The following is a 17,365-nucleotide window of genomic DNA, read 5'->3' as shown; positions in this document are numbered from 1 at the left end:
CACCCTGTCTGTGGTACTTTATAATAGCAGCCTGAGATAACTGATATACTGCCTCTTTTTTAAAAGTATTTATTTTTGAGAGAGAGAGAGAGAGAGAGAGAGAGAGAGAGAGGGAGAGAGGTAGAATGAGCGGGGGAGAGGCAGAGAGAGAGGGAGACACAGAATCTGAAGCAGGCTCCAGGCTCTGAGCTGTCAGCCTAACGCTGGGCTTGAACTTGCCAACTGTGAGATCATGACCTGAGCTGAAGTCAGACGCTTAACCGACTCAGCCACCCAGGCACCCCTATACTGCCTCTTTTTATTTTATTTTATTTTATTTTTTATTTTTTTAAATTTACATCCAAATTAGTTAGCATATGGTGCAACACTCATTTCAGGAGTAGATTCCTTAAAGCCCCTTATCTATTTAGCCCATCCCCCCTCCCACAACCCTTCCAGTAACCCTCAGTTTGTTCTCCATATTTATGAGTCTCTTATGTTTTGTCCCCCTCCCTGTTTTTATATTATGAGTGAAGTCATATGAGTGAAGTCATATGATTTTTGTCTTTCTCTGACTGACTAATTTCACTTAGCATAATACCCTCCAGTTCCATCCACGTCATTGCAAATGGCAAGATTGCATTCTTTTTGATTGCCGAGTAATACTCCATTGTATATATATACCACATCTTCTTTATCCATTCATCCATCGATGGATATTTCGGCTCTTTCCATACTTTGGCTATTGTCGACAGTGCTGCTATAAACATGGGGGTGCATGTGTCCCTTCGAAACAAACCTGTATCCCTTGGATAAATGCCTAGTAGTGCAATTGCTGGGTCGTAGGGTAGTTCTATTTTTAGTTTTTTGAGGAACCTCCCTAGTGTTTTCCAGAGTGGCTGAACCATCTTGCATTCCCATATACTGCCTCTTTTTAAAAAGACTACTGACATGGGACACCTGGGTGGCTCAGTTGGTTAAGTGTCTGACTCTTGGTTTTGACCCAGGTCAGGATCTCACCATTTGTGAGTTCAAGCCTCACATTGGGCTCTGTGCTGACACTGAGAGGCCTACTTGGGATTCTCTCTCTCTCTCTCTCTCTCTCTCTCTCTCTGAAAATAAATAAATAAACTTAAAAAAGAAAAAAAACCTGCCTACTCACAGCTGTTTATTTGAATACCACAGTCTCCTTGAATAGTTAAAGGTCATTATTCTCCTTCTCCAGGGAAGAAAAACTAAAGTTCAGGGGCACCTGGGTGGCTCAGTCCATTGAAAGTCAGGCTTCAGCTTAGGTCATGATCTCATGGTTTGTGAGTTCAAGCCCCATGTCTGGCTCTGTGCTGACAGCTCAGAACCTGGAGCCTGCTTCTGATCCTGTGTCTCCCTCTTTCTCTGCCCCTCCCCTGATCGCACTCTTCCTCTCTCTCTCAAAATAAATAAGTAAACATTTAAAAAAAAAAAAAGGAAAACTAAAGTTCAGAGAGGTAAAGAAAGGTCAGTGGCAGAACTGGACTTTGAACCCAGGAATTGGGCACTGAGTTCAATGCTCTTTCCACTAGATGTGAGGGGAGAGAGGAAGGACGAAGTTGTATGAACATTTCTACTGCAGAAATTGGGAGGTGGAGAGGAGCTCACTATTATCCTGATAACCAGAGGCTGGGTGATGGCCCATAGGAAGGTAGGACCCCTTGCCTGGCCCCACATAATTATCTGCCTGGAGCAAACAGTGTCCTCCAGTCCTTGTGACTTGAGCCTTTGTGGGGGGAGCAGCTCACCATTATCCCAACCGGCGCTGCCTCCTGAGGTCTCTAGAAATTGCCCCAAGGATATATGCTGGCCTTCTGAGGCTGACATGCTCTTATTTGGAATTCCATTTTGTATCAGAAAGTTATCTTGCGCAAATTTAGGGACGCTTGCTGCTGTGTAATACAGAACTTGTCTGATCTTTGTCCCCGGGTCCCGAGCTGGAGCCTCCAAGCTGTTGGAATTACATGAGGGATAGGAGTGTGGCAGCAGATCCCTAGATAGTTTCAGGATGGGAGGTAGTCATGCCAGAGAGCTTGCCCATATGTTAGATCCTGCCTATGTAACAAAATGCCAATAAAAACCCCAGATGCCAAAGCCCAGTTGAGTTTCCTGGTTGTCAAATGCAGGAATATTCTAGAACGGCGACACCTCCTGATTCCAAGAAGAGAAGACATGGAAGCTCCATTGCTCAAGATCCTCCTATTGGTCTCTTCTTTTGTCTGGTCCTCTTTCAGATGCTTTTTAATAAAACTGTAATTTTAAGGATAGAACTTTCCCAAGTTCTGTAAATTATCCTTGTGAATTATCAAGCCTCATAAGGGTGTGGGAATCCCTGAAACTGCAGCCAGTTGGTCAAGAGCATAGGGGGCTTGGGGACCCCCCAACTTGCAGGTGGCATCTGAAGTGAGGGCAGTCTTGTTGGGGACTGTTCCCTTAACCTGTAAAGGCAACACTAACTCCCGCTAGTTTGTGTCAGAATTGCAGGTGCAATACTGTGGTTGGGTCTAATTTTAGGGAATTACATTGTGCCCAACACATGTGAAGACTCCAACCTGGTCTTCAGTTGCTATTGGCTCATACTGAAATGCCCTCATTTCTGCCTGACTGCACACTCCAACCCTATTCGTGACCAAAGGGTCTCACCCTTCCCCTGCCCCCCACCCATCACCGCACACACACAACTCTCTCCTGCCTCTGCATCCTTCATGGGCTCCTGGAAGCATCTGACTCTTCCTGAACTCAGGGCACGAACTTTGAGGTCATCCCAGGCCCATCTGCCTACATATCTCAGATGTCCTCATATTGGGCATGAGGGAATCTCTGGGACTTCCCTTCTGGAAGCTGGTACAGGTCTTTTCTGATCTCTGATTCTCAAAACCATTGGCAGAGGAGAAGTACAGGACACAGAGACACACATTAGCCTAGAAGGAGGAAGAAGAGAGGAAGAAGGGAAAGGGAGAAGGAGGGAGAATTAACATTTGAGGGCTTATTCTGTGCCAAGCACTCTTCTGAGACTTTCCTAATATTAATTCACTTGATTCCTGCATCAACACTAAGGTTTATATTATTCTCCTAGTATTTGAGAAAGCAGAGGGGTGAGATTAAAAATAATTTGCCCAAGTCACACAGCTAGTAAAAATCAGAGTCCGGAATTCCAAAGCTGGGAGCCACAGTGATTGTGAATGCTTGTCGTGAGCACACTGTGAAGTTGTGTCTTTCCACAGGTCCATTTCACTCAGTCATAAAGCAGAGTTAGCGTCACTATAAAGCAGCTTCAGGATTCTAAACACAATGACATTTCACATGTTTAACGTGGCTTCCTAGAAGTCACACAGAGAAGGGCACCGCCTACAAGTCACACAACAAACAAGATCGAACAGGGGTAGGAAGTTAACGAATCAAAAGTGAAGGCAGTCTGATCCCCAGCTGGGAAAAGGCCTCAATCCGCTCCTGGTCAGCTCCTGGCACTAGTAAGTGCTTATGCTGTTCAAGCAGTGAAGGGTCTCTGTTCTGTTTGGGGATCCACCGGCCAAAGCCTTCAGTGGCAGCTGCCTTTTTGAAGTGGTCAGACCCAGAGGGGTCAGTGTCCAGATTCTGATAGTTTGCTTCAAACATCCTCCCTTTCTAAAGGGATTTCATCTGTCTCGGGCCTTTGCAGACCTCCTCTGTTCCTGCTGGTTGTCAGTTCTGAGTGTGGCATCCCCCCGGTGCTGGTCTTTGCTGTGACGCTCTTAGCTGCTTGCGTCATTGCTTGACACAGGCCATTGTTTGACATGAGTGACTCCATCTTGCTCTCTGCAATGCTCTCGAGTGACTTCCTTTTGCTAAACCTCCTCGTCATTGTCTCCCCATCTGCCACCTAAGGTACATCTTAGGCTCTTCAGAGCAGGAAATTCTGGCTGGCGGTCAGTAAGCAAATACGTTTTTCCTAAATATTTCATCATATGTCTGACCTTGAAATTTCGCAAACAAATAAATGACTATTTTCTTCTCTGCTGTGTGGGTCTTCCCCTAAAAAGAATGAGATAAAACACGCCAGCCACTGCTTCCTTGATGGGAGAGGGCCCCTCGATGAAAAGGGAGTGACCAGGAGTGCTGCTGTTCTCTGACACATGAATGCGGCTCCCTATCCTGACACAAAAGAACTTATTGAAACAAGAGGCAGCCAGATATCGTGAAAAGAGCAAGGTGGTATTAAAATGCTCACGATGTTTCGTTAAGAAACAACAAGTCACAAAACCATTTCAACAATTCATCTGTCTCTCTCTCTCTCTCTCTCTCACAAACACACACAATTGGAAAGATGCATACCAAAATTAATAGTGGTGGCGAATGACATGTGACTTTCATTCTTTATACTGTTTCTGTATGTTGTCTTAACTTTTTAAATCAATTTCTTGATAATTATAAACATAATTATAATATAATAAATATAATATAATACAACTCCAGAAGTTAATTTCTTTATAATTTCTTTACAATTATGTTACTTACTAGCTATGAGACTTTGAGCAAATTATATATAACCCCTTGAGTAAGCCTCAGTTCTCCACAATTAAATAAGAATAAAACCTACCTGGGGTGCCGGGGTGGTTCGGTCGGTTAGGTGTCCAACTCTTGAGTCCAGCTCAGGTCATGATCCCACAGTTCGCGAGTTCAGCCCTGGCCTCATGCTCCTCACTGATGATGCAGAGCCTGCTTGGGATTCTCTCTCTCTCTCACTCTCTCTCTCTGCCCTTCCCCTGCTCGCACTCTCTCTCTCTCTCTCTCTCTCTCTCTCAAAATAAATAAATAAATAAATAAATAAATAAATAAAATTTTCTAAAATTCTTTAATAAAAAGAAGAAAACATACCTAATTTACAGGGCTGTTGTAAGAATGGAAGATAATATAAGTCAAGTTCGTCACTCAATTATCATTATTATAATACACCAGAGTGTCCTGTTTAATCACTAACCAAAGCTTCGTTTACTTCTTTTAACAAATGGAGAGAAAGTATTGATTCAGGAGGCCTGGGATAGGGCTTGAATTCTCCATTTCTAACAAGCTCCTGGCCCATAGACCACATTTTGAGTAGCAGGTCGAGAGGGATGAAGACACTGAGGAAGAAGATCACTACAGGTATTTTTATACTGGGAGCATTGGAAATTCTGGAAACAGGCAGGATGTTGAAAGTCCAGGCTTTCATTTCAAGAAGAACCAGTCATGGGGGAGAGAAACTAGAAAAAAATGTTGGCAGAACTCATGGGGGATTTCCAGCACACAGCATTACTCTCTCAGGACATTTGTCAAAGCCTAGGGCTACAAAGTGAGAGACTGAAAATCTAAGAAGGAAAGCCTCCAGAAAGCCAAGTGTTGCTTTCAGGAGTCTTGCAATATATAGTAGAATTAAAATGCAACTTTAAATAAGGGGTTCTGCTCATGCAATTCCAACGTGTCTGTTGGGGTGGAGAGGCCACACCACCAAGTGATGCTTGGACACAAGCTGGCTGTCCTACAATTCAACTCAGTTCTGACACTGTTCACATCCACATCAGATTCCACAGGTTATGTGCCCAGTCCCACAAGAGTGCCCCCCACCCCTACAGATGCCAATTGCAAGCCCAGGTTGTTACCTGTGCTTCTGACCACCCAGCTACAGATTGGAGGTTCCCATGACTGGTCTTCAGATGCCAGTCACAACAAGTGCAGGTTGTTATCTGTACTTCTGACCGACTAGCTATAATGCAGACGGTCCTAGGTTTTGGGCTTTAATTTGCTAGAGCAGTTCACAAAACTCAGGAAACCCAATTACTCACTGAATTATTAGTTTATTAAAAATAATTTAAAAGAGGGGCACCTGGGTGGCTGTCGGTTGAGCGTCCGACTTCGGCTCAGGTCATGATCTCACAGTTTGTGGGTTCAAGCCCTGCGTCGGGCTCTGTGCTGACAGCTCAGAGCCTGGAGCTCACTTCGGATTCTGTGTCTCCCCCTCTCTTTGCCCCTCCCCTGCTCATGCTCTGTCTCTCTCTGTCTGAAAAATAAATAGAAACATTTAAAAAAATTTTTTAAAAAGAAAGAAAAAAGAAAAAAAAACAATTACAATAATATACCGTAATAAAAAAAGAAAAAATAATAATTTAAAAGAAGATAAATCAACAGCCAGATGAAGAGAAACATAGGACAATACCCAGAACAAAAGCACTTCTGTCCCCATGGAGTTTGGGCCCAGCACCGTGACATGTGGAAGCGTTCTGGCTCCCCAAACTGGAAGCTTTCCAAACCCTATCCTTTGGGTTTTTTATTGGAGGCTTCATTACAGAGGCATGTTGATTAGATCATTAGCTGTTGGTGATTGATCCAATCTCCAGTCCCTTTCCCCTCCCTGGAAATCAGGGGGAGGGACTGAAAGTTCCATCCCTCTGCTCACTGTTGGTTCCCCTGGCAACCAGCCCACATTCTTAGGTGCTTTCCAAAAGTCACCTTATAGGGACACCTGGGTGGCTCAGTCAGTTAAGCATCCGACTTTGGCTCAGGTCATGATCTCACTGTTCACAAGTTTGAGCCCTGCATGGGGCTCTGTGCTGACAGCTTAGAGCCTGGAGCCTGCTTCAGATTCTGTCTCTCTCCCTCTCTGCCCCTCCCCAGTCATTCTGTCTCTTTCAGGCAATTCCTAGGGTCTTGAAAGCTGTGAGCCAGGAACCATGGATGAAGATCAAATTTATATGAGAAATATATTTTGGCCATTTGCATGACTGGCTATACGTAATCCAAATCACAACAATAATGCAAAAAGCAGGAAGGAGTGAATGGAGCTAACGTGTTCTAATTATGCATTAAAACCAATAATTTGTATTAGACTTCTGCTATGGCTGCATAACAAACTGTCCAAAGAATTAGCCACTTAAAACAACCTTCACTGCATTATGCGTACAGGTTCTGTGAGCCAGGAATCTGGAGCAGGCACAGCGGGAATGACTTGTTTCTGTTCATCTATGATGTCTGAAACCTCAGTCTGAAAGATTCAAAGGCCGAGGGACTGGAAGAATCTGGAAGTGCCTGATGGCTCAGAGACAAGAACTGTTGTCCAGAGCGTCCTCACATGGCTTTTCTGTGTGGCTTGGCTTCTGCAAAGTACAGCAGCTTCGAGGGAGTAGGATTTACTACATGACAGCTAAGCGCTGCAAGCAGGAGTGTTCCAAAGAAGGCAGAAGCTGCGTCATCTTTTATTACCCAGCTTCAAAAGGGATACAGCATCCCTTCTGCCATACTCTTCAGCCAGAGCAGTAACATGCTCTCCTAGATCCAAGAGGCAGGAAATCAGACCCCGATTCCTAACAGAAGAATGGTGAGACCAGTTGTAGATTACACGTGTTTTCAGAGATATTGTTGCAGTCAGCTTTGGAAAAAACAGCCTCCCACACTAGCCATCTGTTTGGGGTGATGAAATATTTGGAGAAGGCAGTGATAATGGTTGTGTAACAATGCACGTGTAATTAACGCTACTGGGTTGTACATTTAAAATGGCTAAAATGGCAAATTTTATGTTATATATTTTACCACCATAAAAAATTAGAGAGGGAGGAAGAGAAGGAGAGAAAGAAGGAAAGGAAAAAGAGACAGATAGCAGGAGACCCAGACCAGCCCAGGGCTGAAATAGGTAGGAGTTAGGTGGGAAATTAGGCATGGCATTCCAGAGAGGAAAGCTGGATCTGTGTCCATGCCCCTAGCTCTGCATATAATTTGTACCCTGCCCCCTCCAAGATTCCTCAATCTAGAAGCTTGTTAGAGGGTATGTAGAGAGTTTGAAGGATAGTAGAAGGTTTGGCTGGATCCATGACAAAGTGTACTCACTAGAGTAAATGAGAGGTTAAGAATAAAACCAAAGGGGACGGCTGGGTGGCTCAGTCAGTTAAGTGTCTGACTCTTGATTTTGGCTCAGGTCATGATCTCACAGTTCATGAGTTCAAGACTGGCATCAGGCTCAGCACTGACAGTATGGAGCCTGCTTGGGATACTCTTTCCCTCTCTCTTGTCTCTTCTCTCTCTTTCTCTCTCTCAGTAAACAAAGTTAAAAAAAAAAAAAAAAAAGAAAACCAAAGGACCAACTTCCATTTTCAAACCCACAAACCCACAATTTCAACAAAAGGCTTATGGGACCAACCTTGGAAGACTAACTTACAATTCTAACAACATTACTGAGTTTCTCAGAACCAAGCTTCAGAGAATAGTGCCATTGAGCTGGGGAGCGAATGTATTGGGTGGCAGAATCACCAGCATAGTCCCTGGAGAGGTGCAATGCCTGAATGATATTGTGTGGATGGATACTTGTATAACAAGGATGTGTAAGGGTTAAATTGTAGTGTAGGGCTAACGCTCAGCTTGAAAAATAACAACTTTGCGGGGCGCCTGGGTGGCGCAGTTGGTTAAGCGTCCGACTTCAGCCAGGTCACGATCTCGCGGTCCGGGATTTCAAGCCCCGCGTCAGGCTCTGGGCTGATGGCTCAGAGCCTGGAGCCTGTTTCCGATTCTGTGTCTCCCTCTCTCTCTGCCCCTCCCCGTTCATGCTCTGTCTCTCTCTGTCCCAAAAATAAATAAACGTTGAAAAAAAAAAAGAAAAATAACAACTTTGTTCTGACACTGAAGATCAAAAGATAACAGCCTTGCTTTTACTCTTGTAAATCATACTTCATACTCTTGTGAATCTGGCTTTACCAATGAAGGAAACAAAAGCTCAAAAAAAGAGCATCAGAGACAAGATCAAGGAGATCCACTGGTTGCAACTTAGTGGCAGAAAGTCTAAAATAATCACCTCATTTGATAACTGTTTCTGACTCATGTGGCAACTGTTTCTAACTCATCTGGGAACTGTTGCTCTGTTCTGTTCCCAGGTAATGATAAAACGATGTGATCAGCTTTAAAAACTCTGTACCCTGGCTGTTCGGAGCCACACTCTTATCAAGAGTGTTGGTCCTGATCCGTCGGCCTTGCCTCTCATTGTAATAAACTTTGTTGTGACTGTCACTGTTGCCTGTAGCATTCTGTTTCAGGAGTTGTGTGGATGCAACAGATGCAGTAGTGCTACCAAACAATAGGTACATTGTTCAAAATGAGGGGCTAAACAGTTTCCAGTATTGCTAGCACATGCTCTTTTTTTTTTTTTTTTTTTTGAGATTTGATGTCTGATCTTATTTGTTACTCTTAGAAAATCTCATTTTTTTAAATGTTTATTTATTTTTAAGAGAGAGAGGGAGACAGAGCATGAGCAAGGCAGGAGGGGGAGAGGGCAGGCAGAAAGAGAAGGAGACACAGAATCCAAAGCAGGCTTTAGGTTCTGAGCTGTCAGCATAGAGCCTGACATGGGACTTGAACTCGTGAACTGCGAGATCATGACCTGAACCAAAGTCGGACACCCAACCAACTACGCCACCCAGGGATTCCAGAAAATCTCTTTTTTTTTTTTATTTTGTTTTTTATATTTTGAGAGAGAGAGAGAGCTGGGGAGAGGGGGAGAGGGAGAGAAAGATTCCCAAGCAGACTCCACACTCAGCATGGAGCCCAAGTGGGCCTAGATCCCACGACTCTGGGATCATGACCTGAGCCGAAATCAAGAGTCAGATGCTCAACTGACTGAGCCACCAAGGCGCCCAGAAAATCTCATTGTTGCCTGGACTCAGAGGTAGAAGCTCTCAGAAGGGGCAGCCTCTGTTTCTTGGCAACCTGTTCCTGGCGCTTTCCTTTGACCTCCTTCATGCTCTTGGCCAAAAGTTTAGTGTCTTCTTGCAGCCTCTTCCTTATTTTTCTTAGAACTCTGTGTCTTCTGAGCAATACGCCGACATTTGCCTTGGAGGTTACGTGGAGTAACAAGACGCTGAATCTTGGGCGCCTTGGTTCTAGGTTTCTTACCTTCTTTGCTTAAGAGCCCCATCACAACACACTGGCAGACATCATCTTCTTTAAAGAGACTGAGAGGTTTGCGGATTCTTCTAGCTCTTTTGGGCCCCAGGCAACAAGGCACAGGAGCATCCGTGAGTCCAGGAATATCCTTCTCCCCATTTTTCACGATGACCAAGTTGAGAACACTGAGGTTGGCATCCACAGCATAGCCCTGAACAGATCTGCACTTTCTTTCTCCAGTCCTCCTAGGTCTGTAGCAGGAATGTCCCTTAGCGGCCGTACACTTCTTGTAAGAGGTATAAAGTTTCCGGTCATCATCCACGTCAATGAGTCTCTGGCAGCCAGCAGCTTGGAAGGACATGTTCAGTTTCATCCTAAAGCTGCTTACCACCTCCAAGGCGCTACGAAAAAGAGTTTTGTCATCACATGTTCTAAGCACTGATGGGGACATTAGATTTTATAGTTTTACCCAGAGAGTTGGATTCACCTGCTGCTAAATGGGACACGAGCAAGATAGAGGAGAAAATCTAGAAATGGAATGTGTAGGGGCCCAGGGCAGGCTGCCCCAAGATGGGCCGCTTTGGCATCAAGATTTCAAGCTGAGGGCAATTAAAGCCCTGTGGGCTCAATAAAAGTTTTGCCCCTCCCTTAACTACTCAGAAGAATTTAAATTGGGGATCTTTCCCAAAACAATGGTTATTACCAGATAAATTCTGAGTGACCCATCTGTATGGCAGGGAAAACAGCTACCAAACACCTGCTCTTGTTATCACCCTGTGATGTGCATTCCTTCCCTCTGAAGTCCCAGATCTCTACCCGCTTCTCCTTAGTTCAGGATGACATATATCCCTCATTTTGCCTGACGTCAGAATTTCCATGTCTGTTTGGATTCCTTGTACATACACTCTTAAATTTTATTTTCTCTGTTAATTTGTCTCATGTCAATTTTTTTTTCTTTTTTTTAAATGTTTATTTATTTTTGAGAGACAGCGAGAGACAGAGAGACACAGCATGAGCAGGGGAGGGGCAGAGAAAGAGAGAGGGAAACATAGAATCGGAAGCAGACTCCAGGCTCTGAGCTGTCAGCACAGAGCCCGACACAGGGCTTAAACTCACGAACCGTGAGATCATGACCTGAGCCAAAGTTGGATGCTTAACTGACTGAGCCACCCCAGCGCTCCTCAATTTTTTTTTAGTCCAGCTAGAAGGACCTTGAAGGGGACAGGATATTCTGACCCCTCGATACATTTACTGATACACCTCATTCTACTTCTGTGATGTTCTCACCCATGTCTTCCTTTGCACTTGTTTAACTGGGGAGTCGGATGCTGAAATCTGGACAAAGTAAAAATCTCTATTCACCTTTACAAAATATTTATCGAGGGGCCAGATGGAAAGACAACCGCCTCCAAAGATGGGAAATAAATTATTTCAATCATGTGGATTTTAAATTCCGTTAGGCCTGAGTGGCTCAGTCAGTTAAGCATCCGACTTTCGCTCAGGTCATGATCTCACGGTTTATGGGTTCAAGCCCTGCATCAGGCTCTGTGCTGAAAGCTCAGGGCCTGGAGCCTGTTTAGGATTCTGTGTTTTTCTCTCTGTCCCTCCTCCGCTCACACTCTGTCTCTCTCTCAAAATAAAGAAATAAACATTAAAAAAATATTTTTTAAAGATTTAAATTCTGTTAGGTGGGATTAGAACAGACTTTATTTAGTCTAGGACTAATTTTTCCCCATTATTGAGGCTATATACCTCTGAATGTTCAATCTGATGTCCCGTGAATTATTGGGGGACCCAATCTATTTGAGGGGACCATAATCTATTCCTGTCCCTATATGAGTTCTGAGGACTGTTCCCTTAGGTGGGTTTCCCCTCAGGTGTGGGTGGTGTTTTCTCAAGCATGCGCTGGTCAGAATTCAGCTGAAGACAGAAAAGGTTCCTCTGTAGATCTCCTGAACACTTTCCCTGTCCCTTCTCTGGGTGTAGCTCTCTTCTTTGAGAATCTGCCTATGAATTCCTGGTCTTCCCAACTCCTAGTTCCCCTTCTTCAACTCAGGGGCTCTAAGAAGCTCCCCCTGGCCTCCAACTCCCTGAGTTTTGGCCTAGAAACTCTCTCCAGGCAGTAAGCTGGGGCAAACACAAGGTCACATGCTTTGTTTCCCATCTCTCAGGTCCTATGCTGCCTGTTGTCCAGGGTCCGAAAATCATTGTTTCATATTTTGTCCAATTTTTTTAGTTGTTTCCTGGGGGAAGTATAAATCCAATCCCTTTTACTTCATCTTGTCTCAAAACAATCATGTAGATTTTAAATTAGAAAATGTTATTGCTGTCTCTCTTAAAAACTGTTCATGACTCCAAACATATGTTTTCTTTCATACTGAGGAGTTGGTTTACCATCTGCAATATTAGGGGAGGGTTTTTTGTCAAGAAAGGTGACAGATGGCAGTGGGGGAGGCGCCTGGGTGGCTCAGTCAGTTAAGTGTCTGACTCTTGGTTTCAGCTCAGGTCATGATCTCATGGTTCAGGAGTTCAAGTCCCACATCAGGCTCTGTGCTGACGGCACAGAGCCTGGTTGGGATTCTCTCTGCCCCTCCCCTGTTCATGCTCTCTCTCAGATTAAATAAACTTAAAAAAAAAGATAGGTGACAGGTGAGAGTTGGCAAAACTCTTTAATGACACTACAAGTGTCTCTGTAGAATTAATTAGCTACTGGTTGTTCGCTAGGATGGATATAGCACTGGTCTTGAATTTGACTTCTCATAGAAATAAAATACAATGTAATTTGCAGTTTGAACTTCTCGATTCCATTTTATGAGGTCTCTTTTTTTTTTTTTTTTTTTTTTTTTTTTTTTTTTTTACAGCTGCATCTCTGAGGTATACAGTGAGGTAACGTTTAGGGTATGTAATCACTAGGAGATCTGTTAGTGTAAATGCAGGTCATTTCATTCTAAACACAGGCCACTTAATTTAGAGTAGTATGAGTAAAGTAAATCTTGAGACAAAAGAAAAGGAAAGGAAAGGTAAAGAAGAAAACCAAACCTCCATTTCCAAACCCACAGTTTGGGAATGTGCCATAGATATTAGAATAATGGTGCTGGAAACTCCTTTTGACAACTGGCAGAAGTTTTTATATGGCCATATACTATTTCATCATTTTCAGTAGATGAAAATGTATAAGAAACACTATATGGGGCAAAAACACACTAAACATCATTTATAAATCATTTAATTACTTTTTGAACAGTTAGGGCACCTTTGATCGTATGATTAATTCACTGTCACATTTGTCAATCTTCTAACATTTTTTGACTCTTTTTTGGCTTCACAGGCCATCCTTCCTTCAGCCTAGATCTTCCCATTGATTTCTGAGGTTGGTAACTGCTACAAAGTACTAGGAAACTGGGTGGTACATGCATTCATTAATTCATTCAATAACCTTGGCCAAGTCATCTAAACTCTCTGAACCTCATTCTTCTTATCTAAAAAAGAGATAATAATATCAATATTGAAAGAAGTTTTTAGTGTGTGTGTGTGTGTGTGTGTGTGCACGCACATGTGTGTCTACACCAAGAACAATGCCTGAATCATAAGGGACACTCACTAATTTGTTTGGCTTAAGCATCCATTATATGGAGAGAAGTACACAAATTAACAAAATGTCTAGAATACCTCCTCCAGGAACTATGATTTATTTCCCTTCTGAAATACATCATGATGAGATTTTCAATGTCAAAGACTTCATCTTTTAATATCACAACCCATAAGAAGGGCAATTTGTCTAGGCTAGAGAGGGAATGCAAAAAAAAATTCTTTCATCTCTAGGGATTTGAGACTTTTCCTGTCTGACAGAGGCAACAGAATCAGTGATATTTGTATCAGCTATAGTCTCAGATATGATTGCTGAGATGGCTGTACTTACCAAGCCCATGGATCCTGGTTCTGAATTAGTTTCCCCACAAGAGAGATGTCTAAAATTTGTATTCCTTTGCCAAAGAACATTCAGATTTGGGATGTCTGGTTTCAACTGGACTATCTTTCAAATTTTAAATATATCATGCACTCAAGGACTATCATAATTATTCTAGAGAGCTGCATACCGAGACTGATCCTGTCATTGTCACAGCATTATCAGTAGCTGATCTGAGCCAGGAACTCCACTCCCAGGTATATACTTCTGATGCATTGAATTGTATGCCCCCAGATTAATATATTGAATCTTGACCCTCAGTGCCTCATACTGTGATCTTATTTGGGGATAGGGTCATTGAAGGATGTAACTCGTTGAGATTATACTAGAATAGGGTGAGCCCCTATTCCAATCTGGTGTCCTTATGGAAAGGAGAAATTTAGACACAGATATGCACACAGGGATAATGCCATGTGGACATGAGGGCAGAGATTGGGGTGATATGTCTACAAGCCAAGGAATGGCAAAGATTGTCAACAAACCACCAGAAGCTAGGAGAGAGGCATGGAACACATTTTCCCTCACATCCTCAGAAAGAACAAACTCTAGAGACAGCTTGATCTCAGGCTTCAAGCCTCCAGAACCATGAGACAATGTATTTCTACTGTTCTAGCCACCCAAGTTGTGGTGCTTTGTCACAGCAGCCCTAGCAAACTAATACGATATCCAAAAGAATTGAAAACAGGCAAACAAATACATATACACACATGTTCACAATCGCACTATTCACAATAGCCCAGAAATAGAAACCATCCAATGCCCATCAACGGATGAATGGATAAATAAATTGTGGTATATACTGCTAGAGGACTGATTAAAAAAAGACAGGACCACTCACTGACCTGTGAGCTGGACCTAGGCCCTTGGAAGCTCTTCCCTCCCTCCCCAGTCGCTTGCCTTTCTGCTCCCAGAGACTGCTCTAAGGACAGAACCTTGAGATGGTGATGTGATGCTGAAAACACCTGCCTGGTATAAGTGGCTGAGCCCAGTTAGGGCCTCTTTATAAGCTTTTAAGATTTGGTGGGCAGGTGTGGGGATCCATTCATCTTGCAGCCAACCAAGATAAGCCTCGTATTAAAGTTCCCTTTGCTATTATTAAAATTGCCACCTACCAACACAGAGTGGCCTGCCTCTTTCCTCAGTCTGTCCCTGCCCTCTGCCTATGGGGAGTGGTTTCAGACTACACCAGGAACTCCTGAGAGGGTTGTGACCCTACATATACATGCACTGGAATATTATTCAGCCATAAAAAGGAATGATGTACTGATACATGCTACAAAGTGGATGAACCTTGAATATATACAAAGTGAAAGAAGACAGACACAAAAGGTCACAAATTGTATGATTCCATTTATATTAAATATCCACAATAGATAAACTATAGAACTAGCAAGCAGAAAGTGGGGGTTGGAGGTAGGGGTGCTGGGGTTTCCTCTTAGTTTGAGGAAAATGTTTTGGAACTAGATAGTGGTGGTCGTTACACAACATTGTGAATATATTAAATGCTACTGAATTGTTCATTTTAAAATGCTTAATTTTATGTTGTTTCAGTGTCACCTCAATTTCTTAAAAGTGCTATCTTAAAACTAATGCACAGGGTAGGGGCACCTGGGTGGCTCAGTCAGTTAAGCATCCGACTTTGGCTCAGGTCTTGAGCTCACGGTTCATGAGTTCCAGTCCCACGTCGGGCTCTGGCAGCTCTGAGCCTGGAGACTGCTTCAGATTCTGTGTCTCCCTCTCTGCCTCTCCCCTGCTCATGCTCTGTCTCTCTCTCAAAAATAAATATTTTAAAAAGTTAAAAACAAAAACCATTTTTGTTGGGCATCTTATTTTATTGGGAGGAGGACTATCTAGGGGTGGGATTGCGGACTCATAAATAGATAAATGTTAACTCACAAGTAACTCCTGGTGTTCCAACATGGTTGCACCATTTTACACTCCATATGTGAAAGCCCCAGTTGTAGCACCTCTCCAACATTTGTTCTTGATTGCCTTTTAATTTTTTTTTCATTTTTTTTAATATATGAAATTTATTGTCACATTGGTTTCCATACAACACCCAGTGCTCATCCTAAAAGGTGCCCTCCTCAATACCCATCACCCACCCTCTCCTCCCTCCCACCCCCCATCAACCCTCAGTTTGTTCTCAGTTTTTAAGAGTCTCTTATGCTTTGGCTCTCTCCCACTCTAACCTCTTTTTTTTTTTCCTTCCCCTCCCTCATGGGTTCCTGTTAAGTTTCTCAGGATCCACATAAGAGTGAAACCATATGGTATCTGTCTTTCTCTGTATGGCTTATTTCACTTAGCATCACACTCTCCAGTTCCATCCACGTTGCTACAAAAGGCCATCTTTCGTTCTTTCTCATTGCCACGTAGTACTCCATTGTGTATGTAAACCACAATTTCTTTATCCATTCATCAGTTGATGGACATTTAGGCTCTTTCCATAATTTGGCTATTGTTGAGAGTGCTGCTATGAACATTGGGGTACAAGTGCCCCTATGCATCAGTACTCCTGTATCCCTTGGATAAATTCCTAGCAGTGCTATTGCTGGGTCATAGGGTAGGTCTATTTTTAATTTTCTGAGGAACCTCCACACTGCTTTCCAGAGCAGCTGCACCAATTTGCATTCCCACCAACAGTGCAAGAGGGTTCCCGTTTCTCCACATCCTCTCCAGCATCTATAGTCTCCTGATTTGTTCATTTTGGCCACTCTGACTGGCGTGAGGTGATACCTGAGTGTGGTTTTGATTTGTATTTCCCTGATAAGGAGCGACGCTGAACATCTTTTTCATGTGCCTGTTGGCCATCCGGATGTCTTCTTTAGAGAAGTGTCTATTCATGTTTTCTGCCCATTTATTCACTGGGTTATTTGTTTTTCGGGTGTGGAGTTTGGTGAGCTCTTTGTAGATTTTGGATACTAGCCCTTTGTCCGATATGTCATTTGCAAATATCTTTTCCCACTCCGTTGGTTGCCTTTTAGTTTTGTTGGTTGTTTCCTTTGCTGTGCAGAAGCTTTTTATCTTCATAAGGTCCCAGTAATTCACTTTTGCTTTTAATTCCCTTGCCTTTGGGGATGTGTCGAGAGAGATTGCTATGGCTGAGGTCAGAGAGGTCTTTTCCTGCTTTCTCCTCTAAGGTTTTCATGGTTTCCTGTCTCACATTCAGGTCCTTTATCCATTTTGAGTTTATTTTTGTGAATGGTGTGAGAAAGTGGTCTAGTTTCAACCTTCTGCATGTTGCTGTCCAGTTCTCCCAGCACCATTTGTTAAAGAGACTGTCTTTTTTCCATTGGATGTTCTTTCCTGCTTTGTCAAAGATGAGTTGGCCATACGTTTGTGGGTCTAGTTCTGGGGTTTCTATTCTATTCCATTGGTCTATGTGTCTGTTTTTGTGCCAGCCTTTTAATTTTTTTAATATTTATTTTTGAAAGACAGAGAGAGAACACTAGTGGAGGAGGGGCAGAGAGAGAGGGAGACACAGAACCGGAAGCAGGCTCCAGACTCTGAGTTGTC

The 17,365-nt window shown here is 43.2% G+C and overlaps 1 long non-coding RNA gene across 1 annotated transcript; it reads left to right on the top strand.

The window, feature by feature from the left end:
- The first annotated feature begins 1,449 nt into the window (after nt 1–1,449).
- On the top strand, nt 1,450–10,812 carry LOC128314130 (uncharacterized). The gene is made up of 2 exons (XR_008295573.1): nt 1,450–1,657; nt 6,652–10,812. It is a non-coding gene; the product is annotated as an uncharacterized LOC128314130 (long non-coding RNA).
- Nucleotides 10,813–17,365: the final 6,553 nt, after the last annotated feature.

This window comes from Acinonyx jubatus, chromosome C1 (assembly GCF_027475565.1).
Source record: "Acinonyx jubatus isolate Ajub_Pintada_27869175 chromosome C1, VMU_Ajub_asm_v1.0, whole genome shotgun sequence".
Lineage (NCBI taxonomy): Eukaryota > Metazoa > Chordata > Mammalia > Carnivora > Felidae > Acinonyx > Acinonyx jubatus.
Note: the sequence above shows the minus strand (reverse complement) of the source record. Positions and strands in the feature narration are given on the sequence as shown.